Source organism: Ranitomeya imitator, chromosome 4, assembly GCF_032444005.1.
Source record: "Ranitomeya imitator isolate aRanImi1 chromosome 4, aRanImi1.pri, whole genome shotgun sequence".
Lineage (NCBI taxonomy): Eukaryota > Metazoa > Chordata > Amphibia > Anura > Dendrobatidae > Ranitomeya > Ranitomeya imitator.
Window position 1 is genome coordinate 381,943,995 of NC_091285.1, and position 24,366 is coordinate 381,968,360.

The window sequence follows — 24,366 nt, forward strand, 5'->3', positions numbered from 1 at the left end:
ATAATAATTTTATTTATATAGCGCCAACATATTCCGCAGCGCTTTACAACTTATAGAGGGGACTTGTACAGACAATAGACATTACAGCATAACAGAAATACAGTTCAAAACAGATACCAGGAGGAGTGAGGGCCCTGCTCGCAAGCTTACAATCTATGGGGAAAAGGGGAGACACGAGAGGTGGATGGTAACAATTGCTTTAGTTATAAAGTATCCTTATAAATTATATTTTTGACTATACCATCATACCATTTTTTGCATAATATCAAGTACTTTAGAACAAATGTCAAAGATATTCAAATTTATGAAACGTATCACTTATCCACAGGAAAGACGATCATTCTAAAATCAGTGTGGATCCCACCAATAGAGCCTCCACCAATCGCCAAAAAGAAGACTTAGGTGGTCTAATCTTCCATAATATTCCCCATGCCGTGCTGTTGTTGAATGAAGCCATTAGCCATACATATATCCTGTACTTTGCATTCTATTTCATTTTACATTATCTATGGGAGTGACTATGGTAATCTAAAAAAAAAATTAAGGCGTAGGTTCATTAGAGTTTTAATCAGAAATCTCGCATAAAGCATTTTGATAAGTCGTGATTTTTTTGAGCAACTTTAATTAGCACAAAACTTTAGTGGCTTTTGGCCTCTACACACCATTTTCTTTCAGCTCTGCCAAAATAGGATGGATTGGTACTGACACGGAATGGGTGCATAGTACCGTAACTCATCTAATTTATGACAATCTATGGGGTAACTTACACCAAAAATCTTAGTCCAGTCCAAAATTGAGGTAAAATTTGTGGTGAGGTTCATACAAGCCCACGCCACTTTTCTTACGCTACTTAACGAATCAGGTGCCTCTGACTCCAGCACATCCACTCATTAAGACCAGCAAGAATGCTGGTCTTGATGAATCGAGGCCTTTGAGTCCTCCAATGAAGACTCTTAGGTGATGCCAGACTAGTCTACGCACTGGAACAGGGATTTTTGTAGATTGGAATATGGCTGGAATATCTCTCCAAAAACCCCATACACTCTACTGACACACAAATGCACCATTTTGGCAGGACTGGCCAATATTCTAATGTGCATCTTCAGTTGCAACAATTTTTGTTCAAATGGTAGTACATGTTAAATGTAATATTTTTCATTTGTGTGTCTATATTAAAAATGAAAAATAAAAAGAGAAAAAATTGACCACTAGGTCTCATACTAGACACACACTCTCTGTTTCGTACAAATGACTTTTCAGCATCCTCAATATTATCATAGTGGGGATTAGAATGTAAGGTAACACCTCTATATACAGAAAATAACACAGGGTCCACCATTCATAAAAAGCGATGATGACAAACTGCCTCCTCTCTCCCCTCCATAACGATCTATGCCCTGATGAGAGCATACTTATTGAATAGTGTAGAGCAGGGGTGGGCAATTAATTTTTCCAATGGGCCACATGAAAGACCCTGACTGTTGTGGAGAGCTGAACCAATAGGCTGAAATTAATTCTGCTCAATATTAATATCGATTTATTATAATTATTATATTATTGATAATTGTATTAATATTAATTGTATCACTTAATATTGAGCAGAATTAAGAATGCTGACATCCCCCTATATATTGTTTGAACCTGAGCACAGCCCCTTCTGTATATCGTATGAGCCCCCCAACAGCCCCTTATATGTGGCTTGAGCCCCACACAGCCTCCCCCCATATGCAGCATGAGCCCCACACAGCCTCCCCCATATGCGGCATGAGGCCCACACAGCCTCCCTATAAGCATATACAGAATGGGAGGAATAGGGCTAAGCAACAGCACATATGAAAAAGACTTGGGTATACTAATAGATCACAGACTGAACATGAGTCAACAGTGTGATGCAGCAGCAAAAATAGCAAATACAATTCTGGGATGTATTAACAGAAGCATACAGTCTAGATCACGTGAAGTCATTATTGCCCTCTACTCCTCTTTGGTCAGACCTCATCTGGAATACTGTGTCCAGTTTTGGGCACCAAATTTAAAAAAAGACATCAACAAACTAAAGCAAGTTCAAAGAAGAGCAACCAGAATGGTGACCAGTCTGCAAACTATGTCCTATGTCCTATAAGGAATGGTTACAGGATCTGGGAATGTTTAGCTAGCAAAAAAGAAGACTGAGAGGAGACTTAATAGCTGTCTACAAATATCTCAAGGGCTGTCACATTGTAGAAGGATAATCTTTATTCTCATTTGCACAAGGAAAGACTAGAAGCAATGGGATGAAACTGAATTGGAGGAGACAGATTAGATATTAGAAAAAAAAATTGACAGTTAGGGTGATCAATCAGTGGAACAGGCCGCCACGAGAGATGGTGAGTTCTCCATCAATGGAAGTTTTCAAACAGAGGCTGGATATACATCTGTCTGGGATGATTTAGTGAATCCTGCTTTGAGCAGGGGGTTGGACCAGATGACCCAGGAGGTCCCTTCCAACTCTATCATTCTATGATTCTATGATTCTATATACACTGCATGAGCCCCACACAACCTCCCTATATACACTGCATGAACCCCACACAGGCTCATTATATACAGCATGAGCCACACACAGCCTCCCTAAATACACTGCATGAGCCCCACACAGCCTCCCTTTATGCAGTGTGAGCCCCACACAGCCTCCCTATATACACTGCATGAGCCCCACACAGCCTCCCTCTATACTGCATGAGCCCCACACAGCCTCCCCATATACTGCATGAGCCCCACACAGCCTCCCTATATACTGCATGAGTCCCACACAGCCTCCCTATATATACGGCATGAGCCCTACAAAGCCTCCATATACACACTGCATGAGCCCCACACAGCCTCCATATATACACTGCATGAGCCCCACACAGCCTCCATATATACACTGCATGAGCCCCACACAGTCTCACTTTATGCAGCGTGAGTCCCACACAGCCTCCCTATATACAGCATGAGCCCCACACAGCCTCCATATATACACTGCATGAGCCCCACAGAGCCTCCCTATATACTGCATGAGCCCCACACAGCCTCCCTATATACTGTATACTGCATGAGTCCCACACAGCCTCCCTATATATACTGCATGAGCCTCACACAGCCTCCCCATATATACATACTGCATGAGCCCCACACAGCCTCCCTATATACAGCATGAGCCCCACACAGCCTCCCTATATACAGCATGATCCCCACACAGCCTCCCTATATACAGCATGATCTCCACACAGCCTCCCTATATACACTGCATGAGCCCCACACAGCCTCACTATATACAGCATGATCCCCACACAGCCTCCCTATATACTGCATGAGCTCCACACAGCCTCCCTATATACACTGCATGAGCCCACACAGCCTCCCTATATACACTGCATGAGCCCCACACAGCCTCCCTATATACACTGCATGAGCCCACACAGCCTCACTATATACAGCATGATCCCCACACAGCCTCCCTATATACTGAATGAGCTCCACACAGCCTCCCTATATACACTGCATGAGCCCACACAGCCTCACTATATACAGCATGATCCCCACACAGCCTCCCTATATACTGCATGAGCCCCACATAGCCTCCCTACATACACTGCATGAGCCCCACACAGCCTCCCTATATACACTGCATGAGCCCACACAGCCTCACTATATACAGCATGATCCCCACACAGCCTCCATATATACACTGCATGAGCCCACACAGCCTCACTATATACAGCATGATCCCCACACAGCCTCCCTATATACTGCATGAGCTCCACACAGCCTCCCTATATACACTGCATGAGCCCACACAGCCTCACTATATACAGCATGATCCCCACACAGCCTCCATATATACACTGCATGAGCCCCACACAGCCTCTCTATATACAGCATGATCCCCACACAGCCTCCCTATATACTGCATGAGCCCCACACAGCCTCCCTATATATACTGCATGAGCCCCACACAGCCTCACTATATACAGCATGATCCCTACACAGCCTCCCTATATACTGCATGAGCTCCACACAGCCTCCCTATATACACTGCATGAGCCCCACACAGCCTCCTTATATACAGCATGAGCCCCACACAGCCTCCCTATATACTGCATGAGCCCCCACACAGCCTCCCTATATACACTGCATGGGCCCCACTCAGCCTCCCTATATACACTGCATGGGCCCCACATAGCCTCCCTATATACTGCATGAGCCCCCACACAGCCTCCCTATATACACTGCATGAGCCCCACACAGCCTCCCTATATACACTGCATGAGCCCCACACAGCCTCCCTATATACACTGCATGAGCCTCACACAGCCTCCCTATATACACTGTGTGATCCCCACACAGCCTCCCTATACACTGCATGAGCACCACACAGCCTCACTATATACAGCATGATTCCCACACAGCCTTCCTATATACACTGCATGAGCCTCACACAGCCTCCCTATATACACTGCATGAGCCCCACACAGCCTCCCAATATACACTGCATGAGCCTCACACAGCCTCCCTATATACACTGCATGAGCACCACACAGCCTCACTATATACAGCATGATTCCCACACAGCCTTCCTATATACACTGCATGAGCCTCACACAGCCTCCCTATATGCACTGCATGAGCCCCACACAGCCTCCCTATATACGGCATGAGCCCCACATAGCTCCCTATATACAGCATGATCCCCACACAGCCTCCCTATATACTGCATGAGCCCCACAAAGCCTCCCTATATACTGCATGAGCCCCACCCAGCCTCCCCATATACTGCATGATCCCCACACAGCCTCCCTATATACTGCATGATCCCCACACAGCCTCCCTATATACGGCATGAGCCCCACATAGCCTCCCTATATACTGCATGAGCCCCACACAGCCTCCCTATATACGGCATGAGCCCCACATAGCTCCCTATATACAGCATGATCCCCACACAGCCTCCCTATATACTGCATGAGCCCCACAAAGCCTCCCTATATACTGCATGAGCCCCACCCAGCCTCCCCATATACTGCATGATCCCCACACAGCCTCCCTATATACTGCATGATCCCCACACAGCCTCCCTATATACAGCATGATCCCCACACAGCCTCCCTATATACTGCATGAGCCCCACCCAGCCTTCCCATATACTGCATGATCCCCACACAGCCTCCTATATACAGCATGAGCCTCACACAGCCTCCCTATATACTGCATGAGCCCCACCCAGCCTTCCCATATACTGCATGATCCCCACACAGCCTCCTATATACAGCATGAGCCTCACACAGCCTCCCTATATACAATGCATGTCGCCCCCATAGTCTTCCCATGTGAAGCATGTCGCCTCCATATGCAGCACCATGCGCCACAAGTCACCCCCATATCCAGCACTGTCAACCCCATGTGCAGCACCATGTCGCCCCATGTGTACAGCACCATGTCGCCCCACGTGTGCAGCACCATGTCGTCCCACGTGTGCAGCACCATGTCGCCCCACGTGTTCAGCACCATGTCGCCCCACGTGTGCAGCACCATGTCGCCCCACGTGTGCAGCACCATGTCGCCCCACGTGTACAGCACCATGTCGCCCCACGTGTACAGCACCATGTCGCCCCACGTGTACAGCACCATGTCGCCCCACGTGTACAGCACCATGTCGCCCCACGTGTGCAGCACCATGTCGCCCCACGTGTGCAGCACCATGTCGCCCCACGTGTACAGCACCATGTCGCCCCACGTGTGCAGCACCATGTCGCCCCACGTGTACAGCACCATGTCGCCCCACGTGTGCAGCACCATGTCGCCCCACGTGTACAGCACCATGTCGCCCCACGTGTACAGCACCATGTCGCCCCACGTGTGCAGCACCATGTCGCCCCACGTGTACAGCACCATGCGCCACATGTCGCCCCCATATGCAGCACTGTCACCCCCATGTGCAGCACCATGTCGCCCCACGTGTGCAGCACCATGTCGCCCCACGTGTACAGCACCATGTTGCCCCACGTGTGCAGCACTGGGCCGCACTTTGCCCAGGCCTGGTATAGGGTCTACACCAGTATATTGCTTCTAATGTACATGTGTCCAGCAGGAAGCAAGAGTCTAATTTTAAGCCTAGTGTCAATTGTGAAAATTGCAAGATTTTTTTATATGGTGATTTGAAAAATGAAATTAAACATTGTCAAAAAAATGAAAAAGTACATTTAACATCAAAAACTGATTTAAACAACAGGCCATTTTCTGATTATCATCATTTAAAGTAAAATGATTCCTTTCACAGTGATTACTTCCCATTGTAATATATTCGTAGGTAATTTATTTTATGCAGCTTAATTTTCAGAACATGTAATTGTAAAGCGAAGGTGATTATTTTTAGAATCAATGTAGAAATCATGTCTTTATGCTAATAACAAAGCAATGAAGGGTAGACTAGCAACCAATCTACCCTCTCCTGCACGTTATTGTTCTGTGCAGGTTCTTTCCCTACCTAGACACAATAATACTTCTCTAAAATTAGAGACAGGGTTACTGAAAGCAGCAGTGGTGACCAGCAAATTAATATAAATTGTGAAATTTTATGTTGATTTCATATGCATATAAGTCCATGAACCGTGAAACATTTGTGGCTACTCGTCTACTTGATCCTTAAGCAATGGAAGAATGACCATCCAAAAGTTTATCCAACAATGCATATATAAGAAATGGTTCAGTGTCACCTAGTTTGTGGCATACTAGACAGTTGGGAGCACATCATTTATGTTGGTAGCTAGGGTCCTAGATCCTTGATGTAGCAGGTCAACATTCTATTTTAATTCTCTTGCACTCTCTATTGCTCTGTACTGACCCTCAAAAGCCCAATTTTGACTCCAACCCAGACAACCTGTTTCCTTCACAAAATGGTTAGTCAAGGGTCTTATCTTGATCTGCTCAGGGGATTATGGAAAGATGGGACTACCTCTACCCCCTTTTTTTTTGGTCGCATAAGGTTTCTTAAGGGACAGGGAGCTAGAGGTTCCCATTTTGCCTGGAATTTTAACTGCCTGGACACTTCTATAAGTATTTAGACAATGTCCTCCTATTAACTTATTATGTGGAGGTTGCAAAATACCTCTAAAGGGATAGAGTGCTAGATATTCCCCTAAGATTTAGGGGCTAAATTGCCTGTATACTTCTATGATTTTAAAGGGAATTATGTGATCATAAAACTGTTGATAGTAAGTCCTCTGACAATAGAGGTAGTTCCATCCTCCAGTTATACCAAGGAGATCAAAGTAAGATTCTTAACTAAACGACTTGTAACGGAAATGGAGAAAATAGTGAAATTTAAGGCCAAAGTTTCAGTACTACCATTGTCAGGGAAAGAGTCAATATGGGTTTTTGTGGGGCAGAGCAGAGCAATGCAGGGTATACCCAGAGAATCAAAGTCCTAAGGCCTACACTACATGTGCTCCCAGTCAAGTATGCAAAATAGGACTTAGGAGAGTCCAGTGATAGCTATAGACCGCAAGGTTTTTCTTTGTGTATTTTTACATATAGGGTTGAGCTGAGCCAAACCAGAATAGGAAGCTATTTCTTATTTTAGATATAACTTTCTATTTATGTACTGAAAGGTTACAGGAAATGCCCACGAAGACTCTGGAGACTAAGCTAAACCCATGGGATCAAAACAAGAATCATGTACAATGACTCTTCTTTTAGGAAATTAAAATAGATCAGTATATTTAGAATCGGTATATTTAGAATCAGTATTTCAGATTAGATAGAGAGATAGATAGATGCTAGTTATAAAAGGAGTGATTACCACCAGAGACTGTAATTTTTCTGCTGTGCTTCTTTGGTCGGTTGCAGACTGGACAAACCATTCCTTTTGCAGTATGTGGAGACTTCAACCAGTGCAATCAGAGTGTCCTACCATTGCAAATGCTAAGAATTTCACTCATAGAAGTGAAATTGGCTGGCATTGTTTCTTCATTAACTGTTGCCTTATCACCCTCTGGCAATCCCTTCTGGACCCACAGTAATAGAATGAGTAGCTATTTTTTCTATTCAACTATATAGGAGTTATGGAAACAGTTGCACATCCAACAGCAACCAGAAGTTGAGAAACCTCTATTCTCCACAAACAAATCACATGTCAAAAGTGATGCCCACTTCTGTTAATTTACGGTACTAATTTATATAGCACCGTCATATTCCACAGCACTTTACAGACATCATCGTCTCAATTACTTACTCCATTGGAGCTCACAATCTTGATTCCCTATCAGTATGTCTTTGGAGTGTGGGAGGAAACCAAAGAACCCGGAGGAAACCCACGCAAACACGGGGAGAACATACTGTACAAACAGATGTTGTCCTTGGTGGGATTTGAACCCAGGAGCCCACTGCTGCAAAGCTACAATGCTAACCACCGAGCCACCATGCTGCCCTATCAGACATTTATGGCATATCATACAGATCTATTATTATTATTATTATTTATTATTATTATAGCACCATTTATTTTATGGCGCTTTACATGTGAGGAGGGGTATACATAATAAAAACAGGTACAATAATCTTGAACAATACAAGTCACAACTGGTACAGGAGGAGAGAGGACCCTGCCCGCGAGGGCTCACAATCTACAAGGGATGGGTGAGGATACAGTAGGTGAGGATAGAGCTAGTCGTGAAGTGGTTTGGTCGATCGGTGGTTACTGCAGGTTGTAGGCTTGCTGGAAGAGGTAGGTCTTCAGGTTCTTTTTGAAGGTTTTGATGGTAGGTGAGAGTCTGATATGTTGTGGTAGAGAATTCCAGAGTGGGGGTGATGCGCGAGAGAAATCTTGCATGCGATTGTGGGAAGAGGAGATAAGAGGGGAGTAGAGAAGGAGATCTTGTGAGGATCGGAGGTTGCGTGCAGGAAAGTACCGGGAGACGAGGTCACAGATGTATGGAGGAGACAGGTTGTGGATGGCTTTGTATGTCATGGATATGCTTTTGTACTGGAGTCTCTAGGTAATGGGGAGCCAGTGAAGGGATTGACTGAGGGGAGAGCCCGGGGAATAGCGCGGGGACAGGTGGATTAGTCGGGCAACTGAGTTTAGAATAGATTGGAGGGGTGCGAAAGTGCTCGAGGGGAGGCCACAGAGCAGGAGGTTGCAGTAGTTGAGGCGGGAGATGATGAGAGCATGGACTAGGGTTTTTGCAGATTCTTGGTTTAGGAATGTACGGATCCGTGAAATATTTTTGAGTTGAAGGCGGCAGGAAGTGGAAAGGGCTTGGATATGCAGTTTGAAGGAGAGATCAGTGTCAAGGATTACCCCGAGACAGCGAGCTTGTGGGACTAAGGGAGAGTGGGCAGCCGTTTATCTATATGATCTATTGTAAGGAAAAATAGGAGATACTGAGTGTGGACAAAAGTATGTATACCCAACTGTGTAAAAAATTGAATAAATATGATAAATATTGTTCCTACTTTCAGAGTGTTAAAAGAATAACCACTTTATTTGGAAATGAACAGCTATGACAATATGGTCATTTTTATATAGATGTTCTGTAAGTCTGACAATATACTGAAAATCACACTTATACAGTTAAGCACCATATTCATGTATGATTATCATATAAAGCTAATGTGTAAAATGGCATGTAAAACTATATCCAGCCCAGGTATGAAAAATACAAATGTAAAATTAAAATAGGTAAAAAATAATATTAGCTTATTGCGGGCATATCCCGTGGATGTGCCATAAATGTCCAAAGTGGCAATATTCCTTTTATAAACTTGAGCTCTGTATGTTCTTAAGAAAATGAGAGAAATACAGGTGCTTGCTTATTGAGAAGGAACAACTCACTCTCTATGTCATTTACTATGAGCTCGTAAAACCACACATAAAGATACGAAAGCAAAAAAGATTTGTGGGGTTAAAAGGCTAAAACAGTGAGAGATCTTAAATGATCAGGTTTTGACAGGCTACATGTGGAGCCTCTGGCAAATACCGGAAATACCAGACTTAATCATCAGCATATAGCATCAGTTCTCTTGTTTTGAATACACTTTTTCTTTCATAATTTCTGTTTTGTTGTTTATAAAGAGTAAGATTTGTCATATATTTATTCATCTTACAATGACGGGAAGTCTTCAGAATTACCACTGTAAGAGCTTTACCTCCCATTCATGCGTTCAGTAACTCATCGATATATTTGGTGTACAGACTTCTTCACAGAATTATGTAGGGAGAAGTCGCTGGTCATATAATGAATGTTCCACTTTGGTGCTTTTGTACATAGTAGCTTGCGATTCCCACAAAAACAAACCAATTGATGCAAACACCTCAAGACAGTCGAACCACAGGAATCTGAGACTATAAAGGAAACTTCTAATTTTGCTGATTTCGTTTGGTTTATGATTCATGATCCCAGAAGAGAACTCCCTAATTTCTTACTGTTGTTATATGGATAATAGTGCAGCAGTACACCAAACAATAATTCGATCTACACCAGCTTATTCCTTCTTGAAAGTGCATTTCATACAGGTCACTGCTATTTGAAATGCCACATTGCAGGGTCAAATTTATAATAGTGAGCACACAAGTGCAGCGCCATCATATGCCAATATCTGGTGGGATGATTGTTACTTTTCAATGAAACGCTGCCACAATCATAGAAAGGCAGCGCGTCTTCAGCAAACAAATTGCACAACTGAACACAAATGCCACTGTACAATATGGTTGTCATGGATCCACCCCTCAGTGTGTCTGGGATGCAGTTACTGACAGCACGGCTGTCCAATCCAGTACAGAGGTGTGCTGAAGCTGTCAGTATTTTGATTGACAACTCAGTCATCCAATCTAGTACAGGGGCGTGCTGAGCTGTCAATATGTGGATTGACAGCTCAACTATCCAATCTGAGACTGGGAGATGTCGGCTGTCTCCAAGTGTTCGTTATCCCAGGTGATTGCCATGCTACTTAACTGAGCTGCTTCTCCCAGACCTCTGCCAGAGGTCTAGCTAGTGAGGTTTGTTCTCTCTGTGCCTTGAGTTCTGTATGCTAGATCTTTCATTGCCTGACCTTGGACCTCATTCTGACCATCTTTTTGTTTAACCCCTTCTGCTCTGATCCGTTATCCTCCTGGTATTCTGACATTGGAACATTGTCTGACCATGCTTTTGTCTCTTCCTTCTGTTTATGACGTACCCTCCTGGCTTCTGACCTTGGACTCCTTTACCAGTCTGACTCATGGCTTGGCCATGAGAAGTGACTAGCGTCACATTGGTGAAGGCAGCACTTTTCTATTACTGCAACTAAAGGCAATATAATGCTTTACATCAGATTCACACATTTGATTTTGCAGAATATTTTGTGGTGTTTTAGTTTGCTTTTTTTAACAGTTTACTTTAAAGGGGTTGTCTCATCTTATTAAAGGGAATCCGTCATCAGGTTTTGCTGCGTATTCTGAGAGCACCATAATGCAGGGACTGAGACCCTTATTCCAGTGGTGTGTCACTTACTAAGCCGTGTTTTTGTTGTTTCAATACAATCAGTGTTTTATCACCAGAAGATTATATATACAGCAGAAGCCAGTGCCTCCTAGTCCAACCACAACCCTGTCAATGATTAGCAACTTTCTGTCTTTGTACAATGAACAAAGCAAGCTGCCAATCAGTGATGTGGGCGGGGTTACTCAAGGCCCAACATGCTGAGCTTTGCTAAATCTGCAGCTGAGAGAACTGTGATTATAGCTTTCACTGCTACACTCAGTATACTAAGTGATACATCGCTGGACTCAGAGTCTCGGTCCCTAAATCATGCTGCTGTCAGATTACATAGCAAAAACCTGCTGACAGGTAATGTTATAAATTTCTTGTACAAGCAAGCAACTTTACAATTTACCTCTTACTAAACAAAAAGTGTCTTAAAATATGTGTGAAAATCAACTTGAAGCTTGTTACTGACTGATGCCGCCATACTGATTCCACTAAAGTTCCAAATAGCTTTTGCAAACAGTGGCTAGCTGAAATGTGATTTGCTCAAGAATTTCATCTAAGCACATACATCCATATCACAGAGATTCCTAAATATCCTCATAAAGCAGCTTCTCCCAGGATGATTGGCACTGTGGTGATTGAGTGCCCCACTTCAAACATGGTATAGTCGGAAATATGTTTATTTTAGAGAGAGCCGTGTCTTAACCAACACAGATTTCATTTTGATTGCCCACACATAATCTCTTATACGGAGCTATTCTCAGCAGGCCGCTGTTTGATAAGTGGAAGGTACGACTTATGAGCAAAACAATTTACTATGCGGTTCAGAGTCCTACGCAATCTAAGTCCAAATTCTATTATTATCGTATGACTGAAAAGAGTGCAGGATATTCAAGACACTATCATCGAGAATGGGAAATGCAATATTGGAACATCATTTTCGAAAAATGTAATTTAAAAAATCATAAAAATAAAAAAACTCAACTCCCTTTCCCTAATCCCCAAAGGATAGGTGTGTAGGTAGGGTCCAGGTTTCACATAACTGTTATTATTTTACAATAAAAAAAAAGACTTTAAATAAATAGTTGAACTTAAAATATGTGACAAAAGTTATCAATATTCGATTCAATTATCAGACCAATTATTGCACGGTGTATGGTCAGCCATTAAAAGGTTAATCTTATCATAAATGGTAACAATAGTAAAATGCTTGTAAAAAAGGCAACTTTGTACTGCAACAGGTGCAGGGGTTGCAATCGCATCTGGGCCCTGGAGCCTAGGGGGCCCTAAAAGTCCCTTTAGCCTATAGAAAAAGACTATTGCTATTACAGATTTAAAATATTTGGGGGTCTCGTTGGAGCTTTCGCATCGGGGCGCATGAGTTTCAAGTTATGCCACTGGATGGTACCCTTAACTTAATATTTTGTTGCACAACCTTTTGAGGCAATCAGTGCAATCAAATGATTCCTGTAACTGCCAATAAGACTTCTGCCCCTCTCGACCGGTACTTTGGCCCACTCCAGAAGAGTTATCACCAGTCCTATTAACATGGGACAGTGTGCTACCGAGAGCAATGAAATTATTTTTAAGCCTGCTCGTTCATCGGGTGATCAGCAGTCTGTTCCTAGGTCTGAGGTCAGATGCCAGGAAGACTTGTAGTACACGGGGGTGATACAAAAATGTGCTCAGGTAACAGTCTAGGGTCAAATGCCAGGAGGGTATGTCAAAAGCAGAAGGGGAAATCTAAAAGACTAGTCATAACAAAATCCATAGTTATCAGGATCAGAGTCAGGCAAAGAGCAAACAAACTCACCTACCTAAAGAAAATCTACAACTGACACAGACTACTAGCAGCTAGCCAGTTAAATACCATGCAAATGATTAGGGATGGGAGGCACCTGAGGAAACACCGGCATACTAAACCAGATTGAGCAGCAGGGCTGTCAATCAAACTGTTTACAACCCAGCACGACCTAGGACAAGATTGGATAACTAGACTGTCGCTCACAAAACTGAAAGTCCAGGACACTCCAGATCTCATAGGGGGCTGAGCGGTCACTCACAGTGTTCTTTGGGCACAGTCAATGTTAAAACCGTGACAGTTAGGTTAAGTTTACACATTCGGGATACGGTCTGTAGCAGAAATCTCAGGTTTATACATGGATTTCTGCCACATATGTGCCAGCAGCTCCTCATGAGTATTAGCCTCACTCCTGATCAAAATATTGAGATTTTAAAATTTGCAGCATATTCATTATTCTATCAATTACTCTATTCACTTGCATTGGTTCCAATGATAGGGAATGTTTGTAGCGCTATTGCCGGCACACCTGGGTAATCCTTCTTCCCATTTAATGCAGGGACACCAACATATCTGCCACCCTGACCACACCACGAGCTCCCTGTCTCCTGTTTCCAGGTCTGTGCACTTTGCTCAGGATTCTCAGCGGCGTACCTAGTGCGCACTCTCTCCTGTTCTTAAAGGGGCAGCCTACGCACTTTGAAAATGTCTGCAGCCAATAGCTGGGAGGCATCTTGTATAAAAGGTACCCTCCTCAGTAGGGAGGTGTCTGAGCAACCTCTTTAGTTCCTTGTGTAGTGTTTGCAACTGTATGTTGACAGGGCCCCCATCCTAGCATCCCGTGTAGTTGACCCTGGTCCTCGTGTGGCCAGTCCCTGAACCCCTGGTCATTGTGTGGCCAGAACCTGAACCTTCACCCCTGATCCTTGTGTGACCAGGGCCTGAACTTGAACCTGCACCCGGAGGTCCCTTGAACCTGAAGCTGCACTCGACAGTTCCTGTAGCTTGAAAATGCACCTGGCTGTCCCTTGAGCTGGAAAGCGCACCGGCTGTACCTGAACCCTGAAGCCACACCGGCAGTCCCTGAGCCCTGAAAGAGAACCAGCGGTTCCTGAACCCTGTAATCATTCTGTCAATACTTGGTCCTGTACCTGTGTCAATTCTGGTTAGTGTTAAAGAGTCTGTACTGTCGGAGCCTGGTCCAATATCCGAATCTAGCCTTGTCTGTGACTATGTCAGTATCCATTCTGCCCAAGGATCCAGAACCTGTATAATCTGAACAGAGTTCGAACTCTCTCCTTCCAGTTACTCCGAGACCAGTCTGTATCTGTGAAGCTGACCTCTGGGGTCAGCAGCTGCAGTAATGGGGACTGCCTACGGGTGATACCTGGCGACTACCTGCAGCTAATGCCTGACTCCACCATCAGGAGCACCAGTGAAAAATGAGGTAGCTGCTTAGCTACACCCTTCCTAGGTAAGCCTGGGGCTGTGGCACAGTGGGTCCACGAACAACGTGTGTCACCTGCGTGCTTGACAATATCATGGAATTTAGTAAGGATATATATGTATATATATATATATATATATATATATATAGATGTATACACATCATATATCTTAGACTAGTGGAGGTCAAAGCATAGGAACCCAGAGTTGAGTCTCTTGACCTACTCAGCTTTCCATGAGGTGCATTGAAGCAGCTGAAAAAAGAGTAGTGCTTGAACATACATGATCAAAATCTGTTGATTAGGCTCTCACTGGTTAGTCCCCCCTATATCACATCTAGAGATTGAGTCTTACATGTTTAAAGGGAATCTATCAGTAGGATCAACTTTCCTAAACTGTCTATATGATCATTCAGGTCAATAAGATGGTACCTTGAAATCTGCAATCTATTATATTATTCCAGAGAAATCCACATTTTTCTCAATATGTAAATGAGCTGTTAAGATCTCTGGGCCGGACACTGATCTGAGCTTATTGTAAATGAATAGGGCTTGTTACCAGTTTGAGACATGTAGTTCAGGAGACCAGACCATCAGTTTTCACAATAGTGTTACTTTTTTGCCTGCTGGTTAGTAGAATGGGTTAAACGAAAGGTTTACTGTTTTGCAGGAAAAATCATTCCCTAGAACTTAAGCCTTCTTACATACTTCATCAGGCTTGCACGTTTTCCTGTTTTTGAAGTTTAGGAAATATACATTTCAGAAATCATACATCAATCTTTACATGTGTTATAAACACCTTCCACTTCCCACCTGTAGATGGTGCTGTTATTTAGGAAAAGAAAGGATGGGGGTATTTTATTTTAGTTTTCCCAATGTTTTTATAGACTCTGTACTGTTTGTTGTATAGTTTATGCCATGATAACAGTGACCTGGAACGTTACTGATAAAAATGTTGGCAGCTCCTTGCACAAATTATCTTTGGCGCCAGTTATGACCCTATTTTGCAAAATGAGAAATACTCCAGATATTATTATTATTATTATTATTATTATTATTTGTAGAAAATGTGTATTGCAATTAGGTCTATGTAATTGGCTGTTGGTCATATTGTGATACATTATATGGTACAAATATGCACTTTGTGAAAGCTGTCAATCTAGAACATTAGAGAACGTCAGGTAGAAATATGGAGAGAGTACAGAAGAGAAGGGAAGCACAGGAGAGGATGGCACGTTTCAGTTGGGATCGAATCTGTGAATTAGAGAAAAAGTGCAGAATAGGCAGGGTGACACTTTATAGCTTGTAGCAGCGATCCCTACCTACTGCCTGTATAAATATTTGGTCAAAAAAATACAAAGAATTAATTATTAACATGACTACATTTCTAGTTCCTAACATAAGGATGTGAATGTTCCCTTTTACCATTGAGCGACGTGTATTAATTTGCCATAATAATGGTCATATGTAAAGCATTAAGGGAAACATTGGATTATTATTTTCCGTGTGAAGGGAAACACGGCTGAAAGATGTTATTGTAACATTTTGGCAACGTCATCGTCTTTTAAAAAAAAAGCCAAAGAATCGCCGCCTAGGAAACTGAAGCACATACAGGGCAGGTTCTATCGATTTGTTTCCTTTCTTGACTTCTTTTCGCTTGGACTTTTCACTGACTCAGCATCGAGCTGCCAGCTCCTTTTCCTGCTGCCAGCATAATTGAAGACATAACTTTATCTTGACTCCATATGCTGTGAAGAAAATGGAAGTATTCACAACCCTTTAGTTCCCTGATGCCCCAGGGGATCATCCCTTCCATAGTCACAGTTGACCCTTTTCTGGAATCCCGGGATCCTTGCTATTGTTGCATACCTCTGGCTTTTCTCGCTTATGCAGGTTGCTAGTACAGATTCCTCTTGTTTGTTGGGTCAATTTAATTTTCATGTGTGTGACTTTTTTAGAATCCGCGTGATGTCATGTCTACAGTGAAATCATTGCGGAAGTGTCTGGATTACATCCTAGTCATGGTCTGACCAATAGTGAACAGTTTTACTTGGCCCATGTTCCTGTTTAGAGAAAAAAATGCTATTTTGTAAGATTGTAGTTACCATAGTTTCACCTAAATAATAGTTACCGCACTTTTCCATATGTTTTTTGTTCATATAAAAAAAACGTAAACTAATGGATCAGTCAATATAACTTACTGTATGACACAAATGTAAAGCCCCCAAAGTAAGGGTTTAAAGGTGCACAAGCACTAATAACATACATGCAGAACCCTTATTAACATTATTGCTACTTACTAAAGTAGAGTCAACTCAATTTAGAGGGTAAATTGGATTCATATTAAATAAATTCAATCCAAATTGCATGGACAGGGAAAAAGTTAAAGGTTCTACAGTCAACTCTCCCATCTTCTTGCTTCCGAACAACTAGCGATTTATTGCCAGGTCTTCCATTTACTAGGCCCCACAGCACTAACTCGACCTGTCATCAATTGAAGGCAAAAGTACCAGAGGCCAAGTGGGCGGGCCATGAAGAGTGGAATATAAGATTTTTTTTTACCTCTCCCCGACCTCTAAAATCCAAGAAAATTGCAACCAGAGGTCATTTTGCCAAATTCATCCAAAGCTTTGGCCAATCTGATTTTTTTGTAAAATTAAGGGCAAATTTGATTTGTCTTAAATCAATTTGCTCATCTCTATAAACCATAATAAATGGACAGAATCACAAACATATGTAAATTATGGTAAGTAGATTAATTTTTCTCCGTCCCCATGGCAGTCACTTCAGCCTGTCGACATTTTGTATAGCTACTAGCAGAACTGAAGTACCATTTACATCCAAACCTGCCTAGTGACCCCTTCAAGTCCAAAAATACAGAAAATAATGGTGCATATAAGGCCTTATTGAAGCATCATTCTTTCACAATTTAGTTGTATCTGTGTTTTTTTATAGATAGAACTTGTACTCGTACCCAGTAGTGTAGCAACCCTTGAGGATAGATGCCCCGGGCCCCTCACTCGGAGCAAACACAAGTCAATAGAGTTAAACACTGTGGTAGAGCCGGAATGCATGGTCTCCCTGCCTTACTGCTCTCTGTTCTGTAGGCCACAGGTTGCTTTAGGTTTGTAGTGTACAAAATGGCTGGGTGACATGTTGGACGAGTCTCAGGCAGAAGCAGACCGACGAGATGATGTCACCATGCTGGTACTCCTGCATGAAATCCTGTGCATACCATAGATCAGTGTTCCTTAACTCCAGTCCTCAAGAGCCACAAACAGGTCATGTTTTCAGGATTTCCTTAGTATTGCACAGGTGATAATTGCATCAGATGGACAAGCAAGCATTCAATCACCTGTGGAATAATAAGGAAATCCTGAAAACATGACCTGTTGGTGGCTCTTGAGGACCGGAGTTGGGGAACACTGCCCTAGAGCAATGGCCTCAACTCATTCTTCTGCCCGCACTGTTTGCCAGCGGACTCACCGGTATAAAGAGATAGACGATTATATTTTTTTTATTATATTAGTCCATGTAGAGGGACGGTGTGGGCATCAAACAATATGGGCACTACTGTGGGGGTCATCATACAGTGTATAGGAAAGCTTTGTGGCATTATACTGTGTATAGGGTTTTCTTGGAGTATTATACTATTTATAGGGGGGCTTTGATGAGCATTATACTGTGAAATAACTACTGTTGGAGCCATCATGCAGTGTGGGGGCAATATAATGTGCATAGGGGCGCATTGAGGGCTATCATACTGTGTATAGGGGTCATAGGGGTCAACACACTGTGTATAGGGACCATCATACTGTGCATAGAGAGCTGTAGGAACATCATACTGTATATAGGGAGTAGTGGGGACATCTTCCTATGTATAGGGGAGCAGTGGGGGCCATCATATTGTGTATAAGAGACCAGTGGGGACAGTATACTATATATAAAGGAGATGTGGGGACATAATACTGTGTATAGAAAAACTGTACAAAGAAGGACCCGTGAGACTTTATTACTGTACATTGGGGTAATGAAGACTTTATTACTGTATATTGAGGGTACAATATAAATATTATTGTTATAGGAGCACTCTAGGTATCATGACTGTCTAAAAGGCACATTATTATTTTCTAAGGGGCAAAATCTAGAGCACTTTCAGAGGGCATTCAAATTTTCCAGAGGCTATTTTACCATCTAAAGGGCACAAAAGAGGCGTTTTACTCTGAATGGGGTACAGTGCTAAGCATTAATATGTGGTGCACTATTTTCATGCCACACAGCAAGTGCAATAATAGGGTTAAATATGGCAGTAAAATGTTCAGCATTGGGTTTGTGGTAATGGAAATGTGAAAAGCCAAATGTGTCTTTGTTGTAAAGTCTGCATGCAAGTCAGGGCTGGAAGAAGTCATGGCGGTCTGGGCCAGATGCAAAAGGTGTGAAACGTGAACCACTCAATCAGAAAGAACGTAAGTCATTATGTAAACTGTACTGTAATCACTTGCATGATCTGCAGAATAGATATCTACCACTTTACAGTCACCATATGGCGGTAATATCAGTCTTGGCATTTACATAGTGATTTATTTTCAGCAACAGCATGGTCCTCTGCTTAGGTTTCCATTATACCCACGATTATGGTGGGCCACGGTAGTGTAAACATGGCTACCTAATTAGGGTCTCACTCAGATGTTTTGCCTCCCTTGTGCTGAAACCCTAGCTAACGTTCTACTTGTATTATAAACCCATTATAGTTTATGGAGATGTTCACATGTCCGTGTACTTTTCCAGACTGAGGGCTCCACACCAAAACACTGAAACATTTCCAGTTTTGATGTGAGCAGCAAATCAAACTCACCAAAGGAAAATGTATTGATCCATTAAAAAATTGAAATTAAACAGTACTTGGATGCCATCTGTATGCTGTCTTAATTTTCATGTTTGTTTGATGGAAGTTTTCACCCAAAAAAATATGAAACCGTGATGATGAAAACTGACAGACTGAAAAACACATCAAAATCTGATCCAAAACACTGATGAGAATCAGTCTGTTTTTTGGGTACAAGGAAAATCACTGATGTCTGAAAGAGGCTTAAAGGGGTATTCCCATCTTCAAAATTCTATCCCAATATGTAGTAGGTGTAATAATAATAATATTAGCAAATGCCTTCAATTAGAAATGTAGTATAGGTCTTCTAATTTGCTATGTTTCTTACCCCATGTGCAGGGCATTACAGTAGGTTAGATATCCATAATTACTACCACTAACAACTAACTAACTGTTGCTATAAGAATTGTGGTAAACATTGAAACATAAGCTACTGCTTTGACCTGAACATGGAGTAAGCAGCATAGAACATCGGAAGAACTACACTACATTTCTAATTGGAGGTATTTGCTAAAATTATTATTAATACACCTACCACATATTGGGATAAGATCTTGGAGATGGGAATACCCCTTTAAGAATCCTTATTCAGTTTATAATTTTTACACAGCTTTGTCACAACTTAAAAAAACTGCATTTTTATAAGCTTAGTTCTTATTGTTTATGACAAAAAAAACATGGTCAGTGGACACCTTTTATAAGATTTATTCAGAAATAAGCAGCTCTGGCCTAATGTTAAAACAATATTTGTAGAAGTATAAGATTAGATAACAAATTTATATAAATATGGCCTTCAGTGTCGCCAAATGTTCAGAAATTCCTGGACAGTCCATAAAAATCAAAAACTTTTTTTGACTCTGATATTTAGCTAAATTGTCCAGAAAAAAAAACTTAGGTTGGCAACCCTGACCTTGATAATTGTACAGAACAGCACAAGATAAACTGTTATTAAAACTACAGAGAACTGAATTTGTATGAATTATATCATTATTTTTATTATTATTACCATGGTTTATGGACAGGCATTAGTTTACACGTTCTTTACTACTTGTTGTATCTAGAATATCTACATGAGCATAATGAGCAATGTATATCACATAAGAGTACACATAATGATAGTAATGCACAATGGCATGGAGCACAACTTAGCAAAGAAAATGTACCCGACGCGTGTTTTGCATCAAGAAAATCACCTTTTCTGATTTGGCAAGATTTATTTTGCAAATTATTGTGGAAAATAAGTATTTGGTCACCTAAAAGCATGCAAGATTTCTGGCTCTCACACACCTGTAACTTCTTCTTTAAGAGGCTCCTCTGTCCTCCACTCATTACCCGTAGTATTGCACCTGTTTGAATTTGTTATCAGTATAAAAGTCACCTGTCCACAATCTCAAACAGTCACACTCCAAAATCCACTATGGTGAAGACCAAAGAGCTGTCGACAGACACCAGAAGCAAAATTGTCACCCTGTACCAGGCTGGGAAGGCTGAATCTGCAATTGGCAAGCAGCTTGGTGACATCAACTGTGGGAGCAATAATAAGAAAATGGAAGACATACAAGACCACTGATAATCTCCTTCGATCTGGGACCTCACCCAAGATCTCACCCAGTGGGGTCAAAATTATCACAAGAATGGTGAGCAAAAATCCCAGAACCACATGGGGGGACCTAGTGAATGACCTGCGCAGAGCTGAGACCAAGGTAACAATGGCTGCCATCAGTAACACACTACACCACCAGGGACTCAGATCCTGCAGTGCCAGACGTGTCCCCCTGCTTATGCCAGTACATGTCCAGGCCCGTCTGAAGTTTGCTAGGAAGCATATGGATTATCCAGAAGTGTATTGGGAGAATGTCATATGGTCTGATGAAACCAAAGTAGAACTGTTTGGAAGAAACAAAACTTGTCATTTTTGGAGAAGACAGAATGCTGAGTTACATCCAAAGAACACCATACCTACTGTGATGCATGGGGGTGGCAACATCATGCTTTGCGGCTGTTTCTCTGCAAAGGGACCAGAACGACTGATCCATGTCTCTCTCTCTCTCTCTCTCTCTCCATATGATATAAACCATGCTGCTGATATATGTACATTTGGAACAGGTATGGACTGAGACTGAAATTCAGCCCTGGCATTTGAAATCACACAGGTCCATGCTGGCACTGCCCCCAAGCACATGATGGGGATATATTATTAATATTACCCTGGATGGGGGAAAGCAAGATTTACTACAAGACTAATGTTTCTAATGATACCCGTGGCCTGCTGGGGTAACTGACTGAGACAGCGACTTTGTGCTTTGTCACAACTCAACAGTATTGGTGTATTGAGAGCACTGATTATGTTAACAACATAGCAGACAAGGCGGTCCACTACTAGACAGGCCCTTCTGGCATTTGCCAGAAATGCCAGATGGCCAGTCCGGCACTGGTTTGGAAGCATCTGGATTAACCTTGCTAGCTTGACCTTGTCACATACACTGGCATCCTGTATGCTGAGGATCTAGGTATCTCTTCAATAATTCAAATTAACTGAATTAGAGACACTTCTAAAATAAATTTGCAGATTGTGAGCCCTCGCGGGCAGGGTCCTCTCTTTTCCTGTACCAGTTGTGACTTGTATTGTTCAAGATTATTGTACTTGTTTTTATTATGTATACCCCTCCTCACATGTAAAGCGCCATGGAATAAATGGTGCTATAGTAATAAATAATAATAATAATAATAAATTCAAAGAATATAATGTAGACCATTAGAATTGGATAGATTTTTCTTTGTAGCAATCTTATTTAGATACTTTTCACTCAGTCTCAGACGTTTTGGATAGTTTGCCCTACCTCCTCCAAGACTTATACTAAAATTCTATAACTTATTTGCTTTAATGTGATTTGATTTTTTTAATCGAAATGAGTTTTTGTGTTAAACGATAATTGGAAAATTGACAGATTATAATATAGGGTTTAGCTGGAGATGGAGAAGTTACTACCAAGCGTATTAACCATATTTAACGATATTTCTGTCTTGCCTCATTTCTTTTAAAGGATTAAAATGAAATAAGTAAGAACAATTTAAAAAAGTAAAAGAGCTGTATAACTAGAAATTGTCATAAAGGCGTCTCGGCGGTGACGGCCTTGCTGTAACTCTAGCTGAGGTTCCCGCGAGCAGGTTCTCCACTGATGTTGCTCTGCAGAGTGCGGTGCAGGCCCAGCCTGAAGACTGCAGGCCTGCTGGGGCGCTTGGGTTACTCATGATCAGCATCAGCCTCCTCTATTCTCCTTCCCTTCCCCCATCACCAAGCAACCTCTTTTCATTTAAAGTGTGTTTTTGTCTGCACGTGAGTCATTATAAAAGGGAGGAATGCACCAGCAGGAAAAACCTAGGCAAAAGCAATGGGCTGAGGCAGCTTTCTCACCCCTCCTTGCAGCCAGTGGCATGCTCTGCCTATGTGTGTGTGAATCTCCTTGTGGCGAGCACTTTCTACTATTTCTCTTCGTAGCGACGAATATTTCTGCGGTGCGCCCTGGACCACAGCCAGTGTCTATGTGAGAAACCGTTAGCGGGGTGATGGGATGTAATAGCACAGTGGAAGGAGGCAGAATCACAGACACACACATATACACACACACACATACAGGAGGAAGCCAGCGAGAGGGGCTGTGTCTGTATTCCAGCAAAGCCACAGAGGAGGTACTGGAGATGGAAATGGATGCTGCTTCTTAGGCCACGAGCCTGTTTAACCAGGATTTAATGTGATGCTTTTTCTGGGGTTGACTTCTGCAGAGCGTCTCATCCTAAAGAGAAGGTAATGTAGCAGCATCATATATGTTTTCTATTGAAATATATTATTTTATTGTACTGGAAATCAATGCTGGATACATGAGAAACATAGGAATTGTGGGTTTAATGCATGCACACCTGAATCAGGTGAAGAGTCTGCGGAGCAGCATCCTTCTGCAGTTATGTATGAGTGCATATATGTGTGTGTGTGTGTGTATATATATAATAATATAATATAATGATATGTAACTTGCACATTAATGCCATGTTACCTGGTGAGACGCAACAGACTTGCAGTTTTTGTATCTGTGTGTGTGTGTGTGCATATATATCATGTATATGTATACATATGTGTGTGTATATCTCACTATATGTCATTGCATCAATGTGCAAGTTATGTAATGTAATATATAGCATGTAATGTTATGTAACTTGCACATTGATGCAATGATATATAGTGAGACATAAAACAGACTAGCAGTGTGTATGTGTGTGTGTATGTGTAATGTGTGCAAATGTAGATGTGTGTATGTTTTGGTGAGACATACTACAGAATTGCAGTGTGTGTATGTGTAACGTGTACATATATATATATACGTGTATGTTTGTGTGTGTCAATATATGTATGTGTGTATATATACATGTAGATATATATATATATATATATATATATATATATATATATATCTTTTAATTTGTGAAATGAAATAGGAATAGTAGGAATAGATGTGGCATTTTTATATTCTGCACATGCTGTACCGGGCAGAGCTATTTCGTTGATCTCCACCATAAATGTAAGGTGGAAAGGCAGAAATAATTGAGGCGGATATTGTGGATATTATGTTGCACTTTGAGGTGCAGTAAGTGCAGACCAAGGAGACCGACCTCAGGATGATGGCTTAGGGAACAGGATGTTGTTCATTCGGGGCCACACTAGAAGACATGCAAACTGCATGATGATGAAGG

The 24,366-nt window shown here is 42.1% G+C and overlaps 1 protein-coding gene across 5 annotated transcripts in view; it reads left to right on the top strand.

Annotated features, from left to right (window-relative positions):
• The window catches only part of FRMD4A (FERM domain containing 4A), a 620,822-nt gene that overhangs the window by 291,860 nt on the left and 304,596 nt on the right, over positions 1-24,366 (top strand). Inside the window, exon 1 of one of the 5 annotated variants that reach the window (XM_069765182.1) lies at positions 22,954-23,425. The exons of the other annotated variants lie outside the window; for them this stretch is intronic. The gene's annotated coding sequence lies outside the window, so the exon portion shown is untranslated. Of the gene's footprint in view, positions 1-22,953; positions 23,426-24,366 lie in introns of those variants that run through there. 5 annotated transcript variants of the gene reach the window in all.